Source organism: Schistocerca serialis, chromosome 5 (assembly GCF_023864345.2).
Source record: "Schistocerca serialis cubense isolate TAMUIC-IGC-003099 chromosome 5, iqSchSeri2.2, whole genome shotgun sequence".
Taxonomy (NCBI): Eukaryota; Metazoa; Arthropoda; class Insecta; order Orthoptera; family Acrididae; genus Schistocerca; species Schistocerca serialis.
In genome coordinates, this window is record NC_064642.1 from 659705612 (window position 1) to 659726611 (window position 21000).

General features: G+C 43.7%; 1 protein-coding gene and 1 non-coding gene across 2 annotated transcripts in view; both read left to right on the forward strand.

Moving 5' to 3' along the window:
* Positions 1-21000, forward strand: part of LOC126482161 (nephrin-like) — a 668749-nt gene that overhangs the window by 77299 nt on the left and 570450 nt on the right. The window lies entirely within an intron of this gene.
* On the forward strand, positions 10583-10666 carry Trnap-ugg (transfer RNA proline (anticodon UGG)). Its single transcript has one exon. It is a non-coding gene; the product is annotated as a tRNA-Pro (tRNA).

The window sequence follows — 21000 nt, forward strand, 5'->3', positions numbered from 1 at the left end:
AGAATCAGATTCTACATAAAAAATTACGTAAATTTTGTCTTAAACATTTGTTTTGATTCTTGGTAGTTGGCGCTGTAATTCAAGAAAATCCATGTTCTCATTTTTGTGTGGAAAATGGTTACGGATGAATAACAAAAACACTTATTTAATTATTAAATTTTGATTCGCTACAACTAAATCTATCCCTCTCTCCCTGCAAGTGATAATCTGAGACGAAAAGATTGACAAAGGAGAGGAATTCGTGGTGGAACACTTCAAACTAGTTGCATGAGTGACGTAAAAAAGATCACAAGTTTTAATTTGTAGACTCTTAGTTCTGATGTTCGGCCACGCCACAACAAACGTATTTCGGCACTACACAGACAGTAAAATTCCGTTCTAATCTGACAGTATAACGGGAAGTATAGTGGGAGAGAGCGATATCGTTAAAATCTGCCCCTAAAAAACGCTGAGACGAGCTCAGATCACTCAAAACTGTCTTATCGCTTATCCTTGTTAGCACTGAAGCTGTAAAGAAATGTCAACGCCGTTCGCAGGGCACTAGGGTCACTTACGTTGTCTTAACTGTCGTTCATTTCCTTGTTGGAGCCACTTGGGGTAGCCGTGCGGTCAGGGGCGCCTTGTCACGGTTCGCGCTGCTCTCCCCGTCGGAGGATCGAATCCTCCTTCGGGTATGGGTATATGTGTTGTCCTTAGCGTAAATTAGTTCAAGTTAGATTAAGTAGTGTGTAAACCTAGGGACCGATGACCTCAGCAGTTTGGTCCCATAGTCGTTACCGCAAATTTCCATTCCTTGTTGGAGATTACATACCACGTATTCGACTCGACCAGCATATGCGACGACTGCAGTCTTGAAAAAGGTGTACCATCGTAAACAGGAACTAGCCGAGAACGTTGGTAAGCAATGAGAAATGAGTATCTCTTGTCACGATGTTCGACAGACAGAAACCTCCACTGTTTCAAGAGACAGAAACGTAATTTCTCCTACAAGAAGACGTACGTCCAGGACACATGTGCCAGCTTGCCCGTAACGAAGAATTGCCACAAGACTGAAGAAAACATATACCACACTCCAGAGATAACTCAACTGGCCCATACAGATCGTCATTCCCATCGATCTGGTCAAAGTGGTGTGTTGAGAAATGGAAAGTACTATCTGTGACTTAAATGTCTCTGATTTGTACCTTCGCAAAACAAGTTTTCTGAAAATAATGTCATTAGCTTTTAAGCCATTATACACAGTTGTCATCGACAGTTTCCGCACATACAGTAATCACGCGCCAGTGACACTTCATTTTGGAATACGCTTTCAGTCGGCCATCCCGCGTTTTCCAATATGCGTAACGCTCGTATGCAAAGCGATACACAGTGATTAAACCAAAATGAAACGAGCAAATGTTTAATCCGCCAACAGCGTGCCACAAGCTAAAAGCTAAAATAATGGTACTCGTACGTAGGAATTCACTGACGACATGCTACGCAATGATAAACGAAACTGAATATTCTGGGATTACTTGTGAATTATTGTACATAAACCAGTCGACAACGTAATAATAAAGGGCTCATACTACGAGCAAATTAAACGAGGAAACGAAATATGGTCCACTAGAAGTTGAAAATTAGAGAAAACGTTTTCGACAGTCCATTGTGATTCCAGTGTGAGGTTTTTTAAATTTAAGGTTAGCATTTTCATTTTATATGGAATATTTTTAGTGAAAAATAAATGACACTTCAGGGTAAAAGTACCCTAGTCAAATTACTATCTGATAAGGTTTCTCATCTTCCGCAGTTCCAACATTTTGCTAAGAAAAAGAATTTATTCTAAAGTATACCCGCACTCCGTGAAACACATCGGCTACCAGTACCACATGGTCGTCTTAACGTAGAATCTGCGTTGTAATCAATATTGACCGCCAATTAATTCAGACTTTACCACTAGAATAATTACGCAGTTGTTTTCTCTGCTTCATCAAGTGCCGCAAATTCTGTCACTGGTGTAATATTAGTAAAAGTTGTGTCTCAAGCCCTTGATGGACTTACCCTTCAAAGATACAATTGCTCTCAACAAGCATTGACGCACCATTATAAGGGCTTCAATATATTCTCTTGTCAAACTTTTGTAGCTTTCAGAAACTAACCAGCCAACGGCGCAAACCATCATGATAAATAGGTCACTCTCAGTAATGAAATGGTACAGTAGGGACTATTTTTCTCTTACCGAGGGAGACTGGCACAATGATTGAGCCACAGGGCTGGCGCACAAAAGGAGTGGTATTCGAATCCCCGTCCGGTGAAAAAGAGTTTGGTGATTGCCGGTATGGTTCCTCCTGCTATCCTTCTCCTGTATTTCACTGGGCTCTTTCCACATTGACTTAGTGGTCAATGATACATTAAACACTGTTTACTTCCGTTGTCTCTTTCCACGGTTTATTCCGCAGCGTAAGAGATATTTTACGTAGTAATTTCCTATACGTTAGCATGACAAAAGATTATACGAGAGAGTTCAGTATGTTTTGCAACACATTTTTTCCCTGAAAGTAGGTTGACTGTATTTACATCAATATATTTCCCGAGCTTTTGGCACCAAAATCTAATTTTTCAGCATAATCTTCGTTCAATACAACGGCCTTACGCCACGTCATTTGGACGGCCTGTATGTCCGCATGGTACGACTCTGTTCGTCGATGTCGGAGCCAACGCCTTGATGCATCAATAACCTCCCCATCGTCCGCTTACAGCTTCCGACTGAAATCATCCTTCACTGGGGAAGCAGATGGAGATCGGATGGTGCAAAATACTAGCTGTAGGGTGGGTGAGGAAGAACAGTTCAAACATCTGTGAGCTCCTCTCGGATACGCAGGTTTGGTGAGGTCTTTCGTCGTTTGCCGTGTGTGGTAGCCACGTGATCTGGGGCGCCCTATCAGGTTCGCGCGGCTTCTCCCCGTCGGAAGTTCGAGTCCTACCTCGGGCAAGGGTGTGAGTGTTATCCTTAGCGTAAGTTAGTTTAAGTTAGAGTAAGTAGTGTGTAAGCCTAGGGACCGATGACATCAGCAGTTTGATCCCATAAGAAGATACCACAAACTACCAAATTGTTGCCTTGAATTGTCGTGGAGAAGGAGCAATTCGTTTGCGTCTTAGTGGCGAAGAACATGCTGTAGTCATTTCTTAAGCTTTCTGAGGTTGGTTCAAATGGCTCTGAGCACTATGGGACTTAACATCTGTGGTCATTAGTCCCCTAGAACTTAGAACTACTTAAACCTAATTAAACCTAAGGACATCACACACATCCCTGCCCGAGGCAGGATTCGAATCTGCGACCCTAGCGGTCACGCGGTTCCAGACTGACGCTCCCAGAGCCGGCCGCGGTGGCCGTGCGGTTCTGGCGCTGCAGTCCGGAACCGCGGGACTGCTACGGTCGCAGGTTCGAATCCTGCCTCCGGCATAGGTGTGTGTGCTGTCCTTAGGTTAATTAGGTTTAAGTAGTTCTAAGTTCTGGGGGACTTATGACCTAAGATGTTGAGTCCCGTAGTGTTCAGAGCCATTTGACGCGCCTAGAACCGCTTGGCCACTCCGGCCGTCAAGATTTCTGAGGAAAGCACCGCACTCTTCAAGTTGATCGTTGCACCATGAGACAGGACATCACACAGAATAATCCCTTCAGAGTCCCACAAGACCGTCGCTATGACTTTACCGGGTCAGGGTGCGGCTATGAACTTTTTCTTCGGAGTAGAGATCGTGTGGTGCCACACATAGATTGCCGTTTTGTTTACAGTTCGAAGCAATAAACCTATGTTTCATCGAATGTGACGATGTTCGACAAAAAATTTGTGTGAAATCATATGGGACTTAACTGCTAAGGTCATCAGACCCTAAGCTTACACACTACTTAACCCACTATCCTAAGGACAAACACACACACCCATGCCCGAGGGAGGACTCGAACCTCCGCCGGGACCAGCCGCACAGTCCATGACCGCAGGGCCGAAGACCGCTCGACCGCGCGACCTGTTCGACAAAAAATTGTAACGATCAACCTCGTAACGCGCAAGCAACTCGGCATACATGGTCTTCTGTTAGGTGGTGAGGAACCCATCACGCACACATCTTTAAGTACGTCAGCTGGTGGACGAGTGGGTCAGCACTACCAGCAGAGACGTCCAGCTGTGCAGCGAGGTGTCTGATTGCGATCCGTCGATCATCCCGAACGAAAGAGTCGGCGTGTTTCGTCTTTGCAGGAGTTACAGCTGTGTGCGGCCGGCCAGCACGCGGGAGATCGGACCGGCTTCCGCGATCTTTTCGCCATATTGACAGATGCCTCTAAAAACAACCCATATTGCTTTTATTCACTGCTAGGTTTCAGTAGACATTCTGCAAGCGCCTTTGAATATCTGAGATGCTCTGGCTTTCCACCAAAAGAAACTCAATGACAGCTCGCTGCTTGGATCGCCTCGCTACAGACGCCATTTTGAAGCCTACGTGACCGCCGCCACTTACCGGAACTTCATTAAACTACAGAAGCTGAATCGAGAATATGCCACACAGTTCTACAACAAGTGATACTGACCGAGAGAAAAAGTTTCACTTTACTTACTCAGCGCTCCTCTTGTTATGAACTTTATCTGCAGTCCACCTATGAAGGAGTACCCCGTGAGTCACAGTCGACCGAGGCTCGTGGAGGCCTAGGGTCTCCGACATCCCGAGTTTTGAAAATCCGTCTACTTAGACGTAAACAAAGTCCACGTAAACAGTTACTGGTAAAGAAAGAGTTTTCAGATATCATTGGCCATGAGACTCCGAAGGGTAGGTTCAAAGCCTAATTAGTAGACGCAATAATTACTATTAGAAAAGCTGGACGACCATGACACTGAAGATACAAATTTCAAACTCTACAGACGTACATCGAACCCATTATCCGCGGTGTGTGTGAGGAGCGCACGTATCTCTAATGGTGTTACGTTTGTGTTGTATAGCGACGAGATATGTGAGGGAGACGATGAAACCCGATGTTGACAAATAGCTCTCTTCTCACGAAAAGCTCCGATGAGGGTTGTCGGCATTTGGACGAATTGGTTCAAACGGCTCTGAGCATTATGGGACTTAACGTCTGAGGTCATCAGCCCCCTAGAACTTAGAACTACTTAAACCTAACTAACCTAAGGACATCACACACATCCATGCCCAAGGCAGGATTCGAGCCTGCGACCGTAGCAGTCGCGCGGTTCCGGACTGAAGCGCCTAGAACCACTCGGCCACCGCAGCCGGCTGTAGTCGGACTTCTCACAATCAACAGTATCACAATGCCTCGCTGGATGAGACTTGGCGAAAAGGTTTGGAATTTAATCCAAGTTAACGATGGAAAGTCTGGTCATCAGAAACTTTATGCCCACTTCTCCTTCCCACCCAGACGGATACTGATGACGAAAAATTTCCTCCACACCCTGATTCGAACCAGTTAACTCCGAGACCAGCCTATGGAGGAGACTACGTTACTGGTAATTTCCCAATTGAACAAATAAGACAAAACAGTTTTTCAGATCGAGTATCATCCAGGAACACATTCTTACCATGGAAGTGCCCTAAAACCTGTACTAACCGAGCTCACGCCACGGACCCACAGTCGCCACCAGTTTTTCCACATACTTTGGGTCCGAATCAGGATCACAGATTTTTACAACTAAAAGTACAGGACGTTCGTTCTATAAAACAATTAGTGCCTAATTCTTACTGCAGTTTTTGTAATCGGAAATATCGTATCATTAAACCAGCATAAAGATCGTATTCAGAAGCAGTTTTTAGACAAATAGACGGGCTCTGTGGAACCCACATTGCCACCAGCGGCAATACCGAACCATAGAATCTATTAAACCAATACCGCAGAAATACAAACTATCCAAAAGTAAGAAATAAAACAAAGAAAAGTTTAACTCACCATGGATTGGTGCTCGATATCATGTACAGTGGCTGATATACTCGTACGTTATATACGAAGACCATTGTGTGAAATTCCACAGGACCAATATCTTCTAGCTCCCTTTTAAATTTCAAGATTTTAATTTAAATAATGAACTTTAAATTATCGATCAGCTGTAAATGATCTCCGTCATCATTCAAAGGCACGCCAGTATTTCTACAATCTATATTATATTTTCGATAAGGATATAAGCTGAAGTAATGTATTAAAATCCATGACATGGCCACGGCTTGTACCCGATTCTCCTGTTTACTAGGCAGATGTGCTTTCCACTATACAACCCTGGCACCATGGATAACAGTGCTGCTCGTAATACTCTTGTGGAATGCCGTTCCTAACACATACTTCAGTTCATATCACAGCCCTTGTTAATTTTCCCCTTCTTAAATAGGCAGTATTGCTGAGGCCTCCCGATAGTGAAATAGTTTCGTATGTAACGAGGAAATTCTACCTGTACCTCAGGCAAAGGTGATCTATTATCTAACGTAATATGTTTTCCTCGAGACATACTTAAGCATACATGAGATTCTACCATTATTGATGATGAAGTTGAGACTCGGTATGTCTCCAGAAAAATATAATTACGTACTTTATTTCTGACTGTTAAACAATCATTTCACAAACGTTTGACCATTTTTGTCTCAATTATTTTTATTTTCAGGTTTTTTCAGGAAGCATGAAATAATTGTTAATGATCGATTTTTATTCTCTTATTATTTTCCATCAAACAACGAATTAAATTTTTCGTAACAACGTTGATTACTTTCAAGCAATTAAATAATTTTTCAAAACTACCGCTCACGTTGGACAACTTGATATCCAGTTTTCCCATTTCTCACTCTTTGTTTTGTTACGAAAATTCGAACAAAAATCCATTGTAGAACATTTTCCAATTCATGGTGGTGTGATAGAGAAACTAGTGGTGACACTATGAAAGAACAAACACTCTTGGTTGCAAAACTGGAATTTTTATTTTATTTATTCTCCAGAACACCTTCTTTCACAAAAATACAGTGTGGTCATTCCATTACACCGTTCAAACTTTTGAACAAATATTCGCAGTCTGCGAATCTTTGTTTCACATAGAAGTTGGAACGCCCTAAGAAATCGCTCCTGGATATTTGCTGATGGATGAGTTACGAAACGCGTCGTGTGATCTTTAGACATTCCTTGCCTGATATATGATGTTAACCATTGCCGGCCAGTCAGCCTGAATACAGAATTTTTGATTATTATTAACTGTGGTCGCACGCCTCCTCTCTGTCTTTAAGTTACATCTGCATTACTTGACCAAAGACTGTGTGATGATAAGTCAAGGAACTAGTTACATACTGTACCACAGGCTAATAACGGACGTAAACGAATCATCACAATGTAGAAATTTCTTCTGTTTCCTTCCCGTCACTGTGGCAGGGTATGCTTAGAAAAAGTGCTGCGGACAGGTGCCCAGAACACATTGCTCATACTGTAACATAGATACCTAAGGCTCCCTTTGATCATATTTCTTTCCGGAATACCCCACACCACCAATTGTGACCTGATTTTTGGTAAATGCCAGGTTTTCATTTTGCAGCATACGCTCTCATGCGCAACATAGTTTTGCGTCGAACTCTTTGGCACCAGTATAGTTTGTCGCGTGTCTGTTGGATCTAAAATACACGCTACCTTTCAGTACAAATGAGCAGTTAACGAGAACACCGCGTCTGTGAAGCGCGTCTGAAATGTGTTAACGAGCGTTGCTAACTTTGCATGGGTGACCTCGACAAGAATTTTATTCCAGATATCGCTACATATTGTGAAGGACGCAAATCAGGTGTGTTCTGCCGGGAAACAGCAAAGCACGAAAACGAACAGTGCTACGGAACATAAAGAGTGGAGTGGAAAAAGCAGGTGATGAAAAGCGCCGTTATGGAAGTACACAGAAGAGCTCCCGCTAAATAGGGGATCCTGCACAGTGTATCATGTTGACAAAACGTATTCCTCTGGAAAATGTCACGCAACTGCTGGTTTCCACTTCAATTGCGAAATTTGTTATGGTAGCCCAGAATTTAGAAAAATGAGACCGAACTATATCATAACAAGTAACCAGGGATTTTTGCTGACGAGGGAAGCTCCCCATCGCACTCCCCTCAGATTTAGTTACAAGTTGCCACACTCGATAGGCCTTGAGAAACTGAACACAGATCAATCGAGAAAACAGGAAGAAGTTGTGAGGAACTACGAAAAAAATAAGCAAAATATACAAACTGAGTAGTCCATGCGCAAGATGAGCAAGATCGAGGGCATGTGAGCTTAGGAGCGCCATGGTCCCATGGTTAGCGTGAGCAGCTGCAGCAGCTGCATAACGAGAGGTCCTTGGTTCAAGTCTTCTTTCGCGTGAAATGTTTAATTCTTTATTTTCAGACAATTATTATCTGACAGAGCACAGGAAAACTGTGCGACTGTGAAACTGTTGCATTCATTTGTTGCAGTTTATGTAACAAACTCTTATGCTTTCATCACTTTTTTGGGAGTGATTATCACATCTACAAGAAGAATCTTTTTGCCCATTTGCCAAGTGTACAAGTTAGGTGGGTCGACAACATATTCCTGTCATGTGACGCACATGCCGTCACCAGTGTCGTATAGAATATATCAGACGTGTTTTCTTGTGGAGGAATCGGTTGATCTATGACCCTGCGATCAAATGTTTTCGGTTCCCACTGAAGAGGCACGTCCTTTCGTCTACTAATCGCACGGTTTTGCGGTGCGGTCGCAAAACACAGACACTAAACTTATTACGATGAACAGAGACGTCAATGAACGAACGGATGGATCATAACTTTTCAAAAACAAAGAAAGTAAACCTTTTACTCGAGGGAAGACTTGAACCAAGGACCTCTCGTTCCACAGATGCTCACGCTAACCACGGGACCACGGCGCTCCTGAGCTCACACTATCCTTGATGTTGCCTATCTTGCGCACGGACTACTCAGTTTGTATATTTTACTTATTTTTTTCATAGTTCCGAACAACTTCTTCCTGTTTTCTCCCTTGATCTGTGTTCAGTTTTTCAAGGCCTATCCACTGTGCCAACTTATAACTAAATCTGAGGAGGGTGCGATGGGGAGGTTCCCTTGTACGTGTCAGACTGCTAACCAGAGAATCCTCAGTTCCATGTCCTGTCGGACTTGAGGTTTATAGAGAGGAAACATTAATGAAACCGACAAATTCCACTGAGTGGAAATGAAGGAAAAAAGGCGCTATGAACTTGTTTCTGGAAATTCATCGTTGCCAATGTAGATGGCGCTGATGAATGAAAGTTATTCTAATCGCTTGTCGTGTGTTCCTTGCAGCAGAATTTTTCGGCATTCATGTCGGGAACAAGCCGAGAGGGTTTTTGCGAACGGCCAAGGAGATGGGAGCAGATGGGAGGCTGCACGGGTGCACTAAAAAAATTACCCTCTCACACATCTACCACATGACACAACATTTCAAGCCCCTTTTGGGCGTCTGCGTATCAGAACATGGAGCAAGGCGGCGCACTGTTCGTACGCCAGATCTGGCGGATAGGGTTCTACATAATATTCAGACGAAACTTAACACAAGCTCCAGGAAAGTAGCCCGTCGACATTGTGTTGGCCAAAGTACGATTACGTGTAACCTGGGATGACAACCGCTACTACCCCTATCTCCTGCAATAAGTTCAAGGATTTTCACCAGCGGAGTTCCCTCTACAGGAAGGATTTTGTCTCTGGTTTTCGCACCAGACCATCACAACTATGGCACTTCCGTCACCAGTCCTTTTTACCGACGAAGAAGCCTTTGCCGGCCGTTGTGGCCGAGTGGTTCTAGGCACTTTAGTCTGGAATCGCTCGACCGGTACGGTCGCAGGTTCGAATCCTGCCTCGGGCATGGATGTTTGTGATGTCCTTAGGTTAGTTAGGTTGAAGTAGTTCTAAGATCCAGGGGGCTGATGACCTCAGATGTTAAGTCCCATAGTGCTCAGAGCCATTTGAACCATTTTTGAAGCAGCTTTTACTAGTACTGGCATTAGCTATCTGCATAATCGTCATCTGTACGCTACAGACAACCGATGGCGAATTGTTCAGGCACCTTTTCACTATCGGTTAAGCATCGATTTGTGGACAGGGATTCTTGGTTCGACGGAGGAACGTACCAGGATTTACTGCGGAATACTCTGCCTGGGCTACTTTAGAATTCACCTTTACCATTACTACAGGTTATGTAGTTTGTGTATGACGGAGCAGCACCCCACTTTCGCATTACAGTTCGCCAGCACCTCAACAACATCTTTCACGGACGTTGGATAGGACGCGGAAGTCCAGTAGCATAGCCTGCCTGATCACCAGATTTTTACCTCTGGGGGCATCTGAAAAGCGTTGTGTTTGCTAAACGAGTTCGTGATGCGCTTACTCTTCAACAGATTGTTCACGATTCGTGTGTCGCTATCGGAGAGTGGCCGGAAAGTTCGAAAGAGTGCGGAAACCCATGATACGACGTGTGAAAGCGTGCACTGCATCCGATGAAAGCCATTTTCAACATAAGTAGCTACGTGGATGCGATGCAGCTCTGTACTGTTTTCCGTGATGTTTTGTTGTTGTGCTGCCGGCCTGAGTGGCCGAGCGGTTAAAGGCGCTGCAGTCTGGAACCGCACGACCGCTACGGTCGCAGGTTCGAATCCTGCCTCGGGCATGGATGTGTGTGATGTCCTTAGGTTAGTTCGGTTTAAGTAGTTCTAAGTTCTAGGGGACTTATGACCACAGCAGTTGAGTCCCATAGTGCTCAGAGCCATTTGAACCATTTGTTGTTGTGCTACCACCGCCCATTTCCAGGCACATGTTCATATGACGTTCTTTCCTCTATTTCCCATCAGGAATCTGTCTCTGCCGTTTGGTGGTTTTATTAAGTTCACCCTGTATTTTTTACTGACAGTTCCTTTCACGATTGTAAATTATTGAAGACAGCGAAGGTTGCAAATTTAAACCCCGATCTACAATATAACTTTCAGGTTTCCCCATAAATGGAAGTCAGTTTAGAAATTTGTATAAGGCAAGGCGTACATCAAATTCCACAAATAGTGCATTTGCAATACTCTTATGTGTTCGAATCAACTTTCCGTTTGAGGACAACTCTGCGTACGCTGAAAGTGTCCTCCTCGTCCGCGCAAGCCAAGACAGGAGATACTTACTTTCACATAGGCAGGAACAATTTTTTGAATAAATTTTGAGTAACAGTAATGGAGACAAGTCGAGTGCCAAGTGAAAGATACAAACACTAAACCACGTATAGAAAATGTCAGATACGAAGTAATTAGCCTTAATCCTCATGCAAACTTTATAAAGCTTCTGGAACAGACAAGGAAGTTTCATATCAGCGCACTCTCCGCTGCAGAGTGAAAATCTCATCCTGGAAGTCTTCATCTATTTGTCTAACGTCCACTACTGGTGTTGTTTTTCTGTGACCAAGATTTTAGTTGCAGCGATCCTGCATCTATTTGAAACATAGCTGTTGACTTAAATGTATCATCATCGATGTTGCGAGACGAAAGGTGACAGTGTAGTGAGATAACTACTTGTGGTGATATTTACAGTTATTACTTGTAATTGGCCAATTACTCTTTGATACTCCAAAAATAAGTAATTAATTATTTCACGTGAACGAATTCGTTATGCGGCACCCATTCAATCCTCCAATTAGCAATAAGCTAATAGTTTCTATATTTATGTTATGTCTTTTTTAAGAGAGGAGGGCAGCTGCTCCCATTTAGGTAACGAAGTGCTGCAGATGTTTCCAAGTTTCATGAATTGAGACATAGTGTGAAACTGAGAGTTATTTCCATTTGTGTTTTACATTGTTTTAAGTAGTACAAACAATGACCATAAGTATCTTCGTCAATTTTAAGAATTGAAATAATAACGGCAACAAAGAGGTGTGACTATATAAAACAAGTCGTAGACAAAGCATGTTCCAAACTGAGATGTGAGAATCCAGAAGAACTGCAATTCATCATCGAAAGAAGTGGCTAGAGTATTTCCAGTCAATCAGGGATCCTTGCCAGGTACGGTTAACAAAGGACGTAGAAAAGATCCAAAGGAGAGACACGTCTTTTATCACGGATTCGTATAATAGGTTCAAGAATGCTTCGGAGATGTTCATCAAACTGCAGTATCAGCGCAAAAGAAGCGATGTGCATCGCAGAGAAGTTTACTTTCAGTCTGCTAGCTGTTTTGATGCGGTGAGCCACGAATTCCTCTCTTGCGCTGACCTCATTTCAGGATATAACAGTCAGTCAACAAGTGATTTTCAGGTGGTTTTCCACGCTCATTTAGGCAAACTGTTTGGTCCCTTCCTTTGCTCCGCCTCAGTATCTACAGGATACACAAATCGTAGAAATACAATAACAGACGGTGTAAATGTTTCACAATCCACAGATTTTTTTGGTCATCAGTATTCTGATCGTTTGATGCGGCTCACCATGACTTCCTATTCTGTACTCAGAGCAATACTTGTACTCAACGATCTCAATTATTTGTTGGATATAGCATACTTCAGTCTCTATCGTCACCTACAATTTTACACTACACAGCTCTCTCAAATACCATGGAAGTTATTTCCTGATGTCTTAACATGTGTCCTATTATCCTCCAGTTTCTATCACCTATTTTAACGTCCTGTAGCACCACAGTTTTTCAGGTTTTCCCCAGATTCCATGATGCAGTATTTCAGATAAATTCTCATGAATTTCTTCCTCGTATTAGTGTCTAGGTTAAGTAGTGGTAGACTTCTTTTGTAAAACAAATTCCATTCTCTCTGAGCTAGTCTGTTTCTCAAACCCACCTTTCTTCGACAGCCATGAGTAATTTTTCTTCCACGATAACACAATTCCTTCCCTTCTTCTACTTAGTGATCACTAATTGTTAAGTACAATTTATTGATGACCTCATGCCCGCTGTTCGTCATTACTTCTCCCTTTCATAAGTTTACTCTCAGTCCATATTTTCTGGTCATTAATCTGTGCATTCCTTTCAACACGTTATGACACAAACGTCAAACTGAAATCTTATTACTAATATCGCAGTGCGTCAGTGAGAAAACACTTTTCGCAAATGAAGGTGTTCTTTATGTATTTATGCCTCATAAATTATAAAGTAGTACTTAAAACATCACATCACCCACAATTTTGACACCAACCCAGGATTTTGCCAATACTGATATTACATACTGAAGTAGTACGTTTATACGGCACACGAAACATGCTGAAGTAGAATATAAGTAAAAAAATACTAAGATATGCACACAGTGAACAGATGCCTGCAGAAAATGTGGTACAAAAAATGAAATGTTCTTGTTCATTCCGTGTTCTCTTACTGGGTATTTCAGTGTGCTCAGGTGAAGCCTCCCGCAGTAGCCACCCATCATCCGAACATGCTAAGTTCTTTGGTATTGTCGTTCCCCGTCCTTGTTATCCTATGGAGTCTTTCTCTGTTCCTCACTGTAAGTTTGCAGGAGAAAAGTCAAGATGCGAACTTAGAAAAAAAAGTGTAACTTCAAACTCATTGAACATCCCAATATTTTGAATTTCGTCAGCATATTCTCAACTGTGTCGATGCACTCTGTGCTACGATTGTTTTCAATGAATTTTTCAGCCACATCCTTATACGCAGTCGAGACTTTTTTCTCCACGTCGTTCATCTCATTCTGGAAATCTTCATCCAGCATTAGTTTCCGAATAACGGGGCTAGTGAATATGCCCTCTTTCTGTTTAGTATTTGACAGGTTGCGGAACTTCTAAAATATGATGGACATGTGCAGTCTCGAAAATAGGAGCTATGACTTATCCTTTGTCAGTACCAGATCACGGATTAAATCATTTAGATCTAGCTGAGTGGGGAGAAGAGGACCCTCGTCAACGCCTACTTCGAAGTCAGCATCGTCCGTCTCCTGCACGGTATTTTCTCTGTCATCATTGTCGCCCGTAGCTAATGACTGAGGAGGCTATGGTATCGATACATCCTGACCATGTGGAACAGGGCGAATTGCTGAGCGAATGTCGTTCGGACACTCAATAATCTTTTATTTATTTATTTATTTTTGAAAGCAAGAAATCTTACCAGAGCAGAAGTAACAGGCGTCGGTTTAGTTCTGTTTCTACTGCCAGACCATAGGGATGTTAAATCGAAACTACTTCTTCTTCCCTGCCGCCCACAGTCGTAAATCATACGGGACACACGACATGTGGAGCACATGTTCTCTCCGAAATAGACGTGGTAGACCTTTCTCACGAAATGCGGAATGTTTCTTCTGCCTTTTGACTACAAAAGTTCACCGCAAAATAACAAAAACTGGAGAGTGTTCACAGCCTCGGGTACACATAGCACGCTAGCCCTAACTTGTTCCTCTTTCCATAAACACAACATGGTGACGGACAGGCAACGCCATTTGCTCGCTGTGCGCTGCTAGGGATGAAAATATTAAACCTAGGAGAGGATGTGCCACTTCTGAGCTTCATTTGGTGTTTTCGTGTACATTACTATTGCTGGAAATGTATGCGATTTGTGCAAAAACTGTGCACGTTGTATTTCGAGTATCATTTTCGAATTCAGGAAGTCTAAATACATAAAGAACGCCTACATTTTCGAATAGTTGGAATCTGGCAGTATTTAATCTATGGCGTACCGCCTTTTAGCGATGTTCTGTTTTGGCAGACAACGAATGTTGGGAAAAAAGATTCCAAGCTTTTCCGCTCTAATAATATGTCAACTGAAGATGTGGCTTTTAGCGTCAGGAAACCGGTAGTGGTAAAGTAATAAAGGCCAAATACACTTGAAGCGGATATTAGATGAATAGTCACAGCCGTGGTTAGCCCACCAGTAAGATTGTCTGCAGCTTTCCGAAATTGTTTTTAAGACCTTGTAGTTTGTTACATTGTCTATCCAGTCTCTATAAAAAAAAAAAAGCACTCCGTCTTCAGGCCACAAGTGGCCCATCGGGACCATCCGACCGCCTTGTCATCCTCAGTTGAGAATGCGGATAGGAGGGGCATGTGGTCAGCACACCGCTCTCTCGGTCGTTAAGATGGTTTTCTTTGACCGGAGCCGCTACTATTCGGTCGAGTAGCTCCTCAATTGGCATCACGAGGCTGAGTGCACCCCGAAAAATAGCAACAGCGCATGGCGGTTAGATGATCACCCATCCAAATGCCGGCCACGCCCAACAGCGCTTAACTTCGGTGATCTCACGGGAACCTGTGTATCTACTGCGGCAAGGCCGTTGCCAGTCTCTATGAATCACAGCGTTATTCATGAATCTTTCTTTTGTTTTCATTACTTCCTTCATGTTTGTATTGAACAGTAGTTGAGATTGCATTCCAATCTTACATCCTTTTTAATCTAAGCACTTTCTTCTTCGTCTTACATTCCTCTTGTTTCCGAAGACAGATGGCAGTGCCAGCTACAAAATTAAGACAGAAACATTCTTAATCATGGAAACGCCAGTCGCAGTGACGGAATAACTTCCGGGGAAGATAGTCCACCGCAGCTCACCGCCGAGCTACATACACAGCACGGTGCTGGAGGAACGGGAGGCGGCGAGTTATCCCCTCGTTAGCTGGTGCACGATGTAAGTAAGACGGTGCTCGTCCCCACTCGCATGCTAATAGACGCGCCGGCTGTCCCATTGTGGCAGTGAGGCGCGCTGCCGCTGGGAGTGGCTCTCTCCGGGACGCCGTAAATACCGTGCTGGTGAGGGGGGGGGGGGGGGGGGGGAGGGCGTCCCGACCTCGCGGGCTGCCCCGAATAACAAGTGGCGAACCCCACTCAGTGCGCGACACTCGGTGTTATTCACGCGTGGCCGCCCACCTCGCTGCCCGACTGCATCAGCAGCGCGCTGATGCTTGTTTTGCACGCTGCCGCAGCTCTTCCCCTCCAAATGGCGAATTTATGCAAACACCGTCTAGCTGTTCCTTCTCTTCTTCCGAGGACGGACAGGTTGAAGAAAATAGTGACACCTCTCTATTTCCCGTGATAATGTGTGGTACGGCCTACTTAACAGCTGTTTTGTTTAACCTTTAAATCTAAAGTTGGTGGAAGGGCTCAATGAAGTGAACAATTCACTTCCAATGGGTTTATTAGTTTACCAAAACAATCTCACTTAAAATTTGACAAGCGCCACTCGCGCAAGATTATTTAAGAGACATTCATTACGTAAATCATGAGCAAGTTAATAAATAACTTTAACAAACAACTCTAGTTAAGACACAATACGTAAGACCCTTTCAGTTAACATTACAGCCTCGCGGGATTAGCCGAGCGGTCTTAGGCGCTGCAGTCATGGGCTGTACGGCTGGTCACGGCGGAGGTTCGAGTCCTCCCTCGGGCGTGTGTGTTTGTTCTTAGGAAAATTTAGTTTATGTAGTGTGTAAGCTTAGGGACTGTTATCCTTAGCAGTTAAGTCCCATAAGATTTAACACACATTTGAACAGTTAACATTACATGTAGCCCGCGATTTCCCACCAAGATTGGCAGAAAGCACTGAGGATGAATTTAACCATAACTTTAACAATCAATACTAGTTAAGACACATTATTTAAAACCCTTTGGATTAAAACCTTGCATTACATCTTAAATAACATTTGACACACAGCCTCAACTTTAAATGGTTCAAATGTCTCTCAGCACTATGGGACTTAACATCTGAGGTCATCAGTCCCCTAGACTTAGAACTACTTAAGCCTAGCTAACCTAAGGACATCACACACATCCATGCCCGAGGCAGGATTCGAGCCTGCTACCGCAACAGCCGCGTGGTTCCGGACTGAAGCGCCTAGAACCACTTGGCCACAGCGGCCGGCGCCTCAACTTTAACACGAATACTTAAAACATATATATGACTTCGTCAATCTTACAGAGCAACCCGGAAAGCATTCAAATGCCATTTGACTTGTAAGCTAGGCTTTTAGGGGATAGAAAGTTACAACTTTGCACAATGATAAGTGTGTAACAACAGAAGCAAAGTACAGGCTTGTAAGGCAGCAGTTTAAACACGAACGTTGGAACCGATTGAGAGAAGTAATACTTACCTTCGAACCAAGACGTGGCTTCATTTGCAACCCCACGTCGAGTAGGCCACTAAAATGCGAACCAAGCAAACGCTACCGAAGAGGAACTCACGAGCTCAGGCGAAGTCCACCACCCGTAAGCCAGACTTGTAATATAAAGTGAAGCCCTGCGTTTCGGTTGCCCGCAGCCTCAGCTCACTGAAACACAGACCACACCCGACAACGGAAGGCAGAAAAACCTTTCATAACCTTTATGAAAATGAAGTCCCATTCTCCTTGACAGAGCGTAGGGGAACAATGCGGGAGACCCGCACGGCCGTACTAGTCAAGGTCCTAGTGGAGGTGGTTTGCCATTGCGTTCCTCCGACCGTTCTTAAGCTTAACATTTAAGATTGACCAGTAAATGAACTCTATTAAATCAAGGCTAAACAACAACCAGTTTGACTCTGAAGTGCTTTCTTTAACTGAAACAGTACTTGATAAACAAACTCTACGACTGGGAAATGAACTGGCTCACGAGAAGCGACATTCACTAGAACTCAATAACACACTTCTGCAAATACATCAATATTACGCGGAAGTAAAGCATACGCTTAGTAGGAGGCCCCAAATGAAATGGAACAAACATAACATCACACGTCGTGCAACGTCTTACTGTATCAAGAGTGATCACAATCTCAGTTAACTAAGCGCTCTTAGTAATTAGCGTACTTAACTGGGTGTATTGATGCTGGGGCGATTTTGCGAAGATGCCACACCATCACTTAGCAAGACCATAACAGCGTGTCCCTCCAAGAAAGCGGGCAGATCCACAGCTCATGAGGTTGCCGGAGAATGCACAGCACTGGCCAACTCCCGGCGACTCCAGTACAACGGCGTGACAACCGGCACCCGGCCTCGGGCACGCAGTCTTCACTTCTGTCCGCCCGCCAAACACCGATTCGCGCTCAGCCGCGTCCTGTTCTCACAGGGTTCTCCTCCACTCCCTACTCGCGGTCGGCACTCCCTTATATCCCGAGCCGGCCAAAGCCCAACGACAAACCCCTGCACTAGGAAATCAATTATACTCATGTCAGAGATACTACTGGCGCCAGTTCCGCCACGGCTCACTATGTACACATATCGCATCCCGGCGAGAACAGTGACACAACTCAAAAATGCAGTACTTGAGAAGAACCTACTTAAATAATCCTGGAAGTCTTATATTGAAATAATACTCTGAAGCGCCAAAGAAACTGGTATAGGCATGAGTATTCAAATACAGAGTCACGTAAACAAGTAGAATACGGCGCTGCTGTCGCCATGCCTATTTGAGACAACAAGTGTCTGGCGCAGTTGTCAGATCGGTTACTGCTGCTACAATGGCATGTTCTCAAGATTTAAGTGACTCTGAATGTAGGTTATAGGCGGCGCACGAGCGATGGGCCACAGAATCTCAGAGGTGGCGATGTAATGGAAGTTTTCCCGTACCACCATTTCACGGGTGTACCGAGAATATCAGGAATCCGGCAAAACATCAAAACTCCGACATCGTTGTGGTCTCAAAAAGATCCTGCAAGAACGGGACTAACGACGACTGAAGAGAATCGTTCAACCTGACAGAAGTGCAACCCTTACGCAAATTGCTGCAGATTTCAATACTGGGCCATCAACAAGTGTCAGCGTCCGAACCATTCAACGAAACGTCATCGATATGGGCTTTCGGAGCCGAAGGCCCAACGTGTACCCCTGATAACCGCATGACGCAAAGCTTTACGCCTCACCTGGGCCCGTCAACACCGCCATTACACTGTTGATGACTGGAAACATGTTGATTGGTCGAACGGTTCTCGTTTGAAATTGTATCGCACGGATGGATGTGTATGGGTATGGTGACGACCTTATGAATAAGTGGACCATGTATGTCAACAGGGAACTGTTCGAGCTGGAGAGTCCACGCCACATAGTGTTGACGCTCTGCTGTGGGCCGAGACGATATTAGGCAGGTGTACCAGTCTCTTTGGCTCTTCAGTGTATACATTTTCCATTTCAACTTAATGGAAAATGAAAAACCAATCTGAAATTTTTGTGTTAGAAACATACAAAATGCGAAATTGTAATTTATGTAAATGAATATAATTTAATATAGAACGTCATTGAAATACTAATTTAATAAAGAACTTCATTGAAATACTGCTTAAGTAACACAATTTACGAAAACGCAGAATAGACGAGAAAATAGATTCAGAGTGAAGTTCGTTTATAGCAAAAATCTCCATTTTTCCCCTTGTACCAGTTTTTGCCCCTTGTATCCTGCAACACACGAAATTACGTAATAATGCAATGAACCTGGATACAAAGAGGTAGTATGCTATAAAAGTCCTACTGGTAACACTATATGATATAATAAATCACCATTGATATAAATCTGGGGTATTCCCAGGTCAATTCACATTAATGAGTATGTATCTGAATCAAAATAAAATTTTCTTTTCTGTGCCCTGTAAGAACTGCTTCAGAAGCTGCGTAGAGAGACTTCATTATTTGTGCAGGTCTAAAAGTACCATCTAGACAGAGCAATTTACAAGAATCACGTTTGGGTTTTACAGCCAGATACATAGTGACATTACAGTTACAGCCTGAGCGTTCCACATCTTGCTGAGTAGCCCGTGTGAATATAGTCAACCAATTGTGCTTTAGTCTTTCCCTGGCGTTCTGAGTACCAACAGCATTGGATTAGCATCATAGGGGTCTATATCAGGATGTCGGCACTATTGACGAACTCGTATAGGATTTTGTACATTGCTATATCTTTGGATGCTAAAAAGGTTTGGAGACTATCGGCGTAGAACCAGAAGACTACTTGCAAAGAAGTTCAGCTGATATGGATTCGATGATGCTGCAGGAATATTTGGTTCGGATCTTCTTCCTCTTCGCAAACACAGAGAGGGTAGGTGCTTAGGTCGAGACGATAGTGTTGTGAAGCTCCGCGATGTTTGTATCTTGCTATAGGATGCCACTCATGGATCGTGGGACGAACTAATTCGCAGTCGCAACCTTTGATTTTAGATGTCCTCGACCATTTCTTTGGCCAGTCCGATGACAACCTCTTTCTGAGCATGGGTATCATATTTATGAGAGGGCGTTTATCATATGTAACAACTCCGTGAAACGAGGATTGCAGTGCTAGGACTAGTTCATTTTCAGGCAACTTGGAATGGCTTTTCATCCATATCATTACGATGTTACGATAGTCCCTCTGCTTCCGACACCCTACAACCACTGTTGGGCTGGTACAACTAATTTGTTGGTTTTTATTCAGATGTAGGACAGGCATGCGAACAGATCTGATGACTGTATTTGTCCGCTGCGGTCGCTTGTGGGAGTAGCAGGTCTTCCAGAATGATAATCACCTCGGCCGTCGTAATAGCTGAGTGTGAATCCAGCTTGTATAGGCCTTGTCCTTTGCTTCAGTGCACTCTATATATACCAACAGCGCCGACACTAGACTTAGACTCATCTGTATACTCCACGTACGACAGGAATTCCATTACCGTTGGGTTAGTAGGATCCTGGTTTTGAAATGTTATACTAGTCCTGGCAGCGTAAGGACTGATATATTGTGATAGTAGAGGACTTTTCAGCATCTTGTGCTTTAATGCCTGTATCACAATATACGAGGCCTGTCCAGAAAGTAAGTTACGATCGGTCGCGAAATGGAAACGACTATGAAAATCCGATAAAGCTTTGCAAAGATGTGTTGGGAAGTGTCTCTAGTATGACTCTAGGTAGAATTATGTCGCTCTTTTCATTCCTGAGCTCTTAGTGAGCGCGTAAAGATGTTATAGAAAATAGTGTCTCCCGCCAAGTACGAGGGCCTGGAGATAATTTTTACCTGAAGCTAGGCAACCCACATTACATAACTGTCGTGCGGTTTCTTCTTCAAGACAATTCTCAGCCTCATTCTGAAGGGGCAATGAAGATGTTCCTG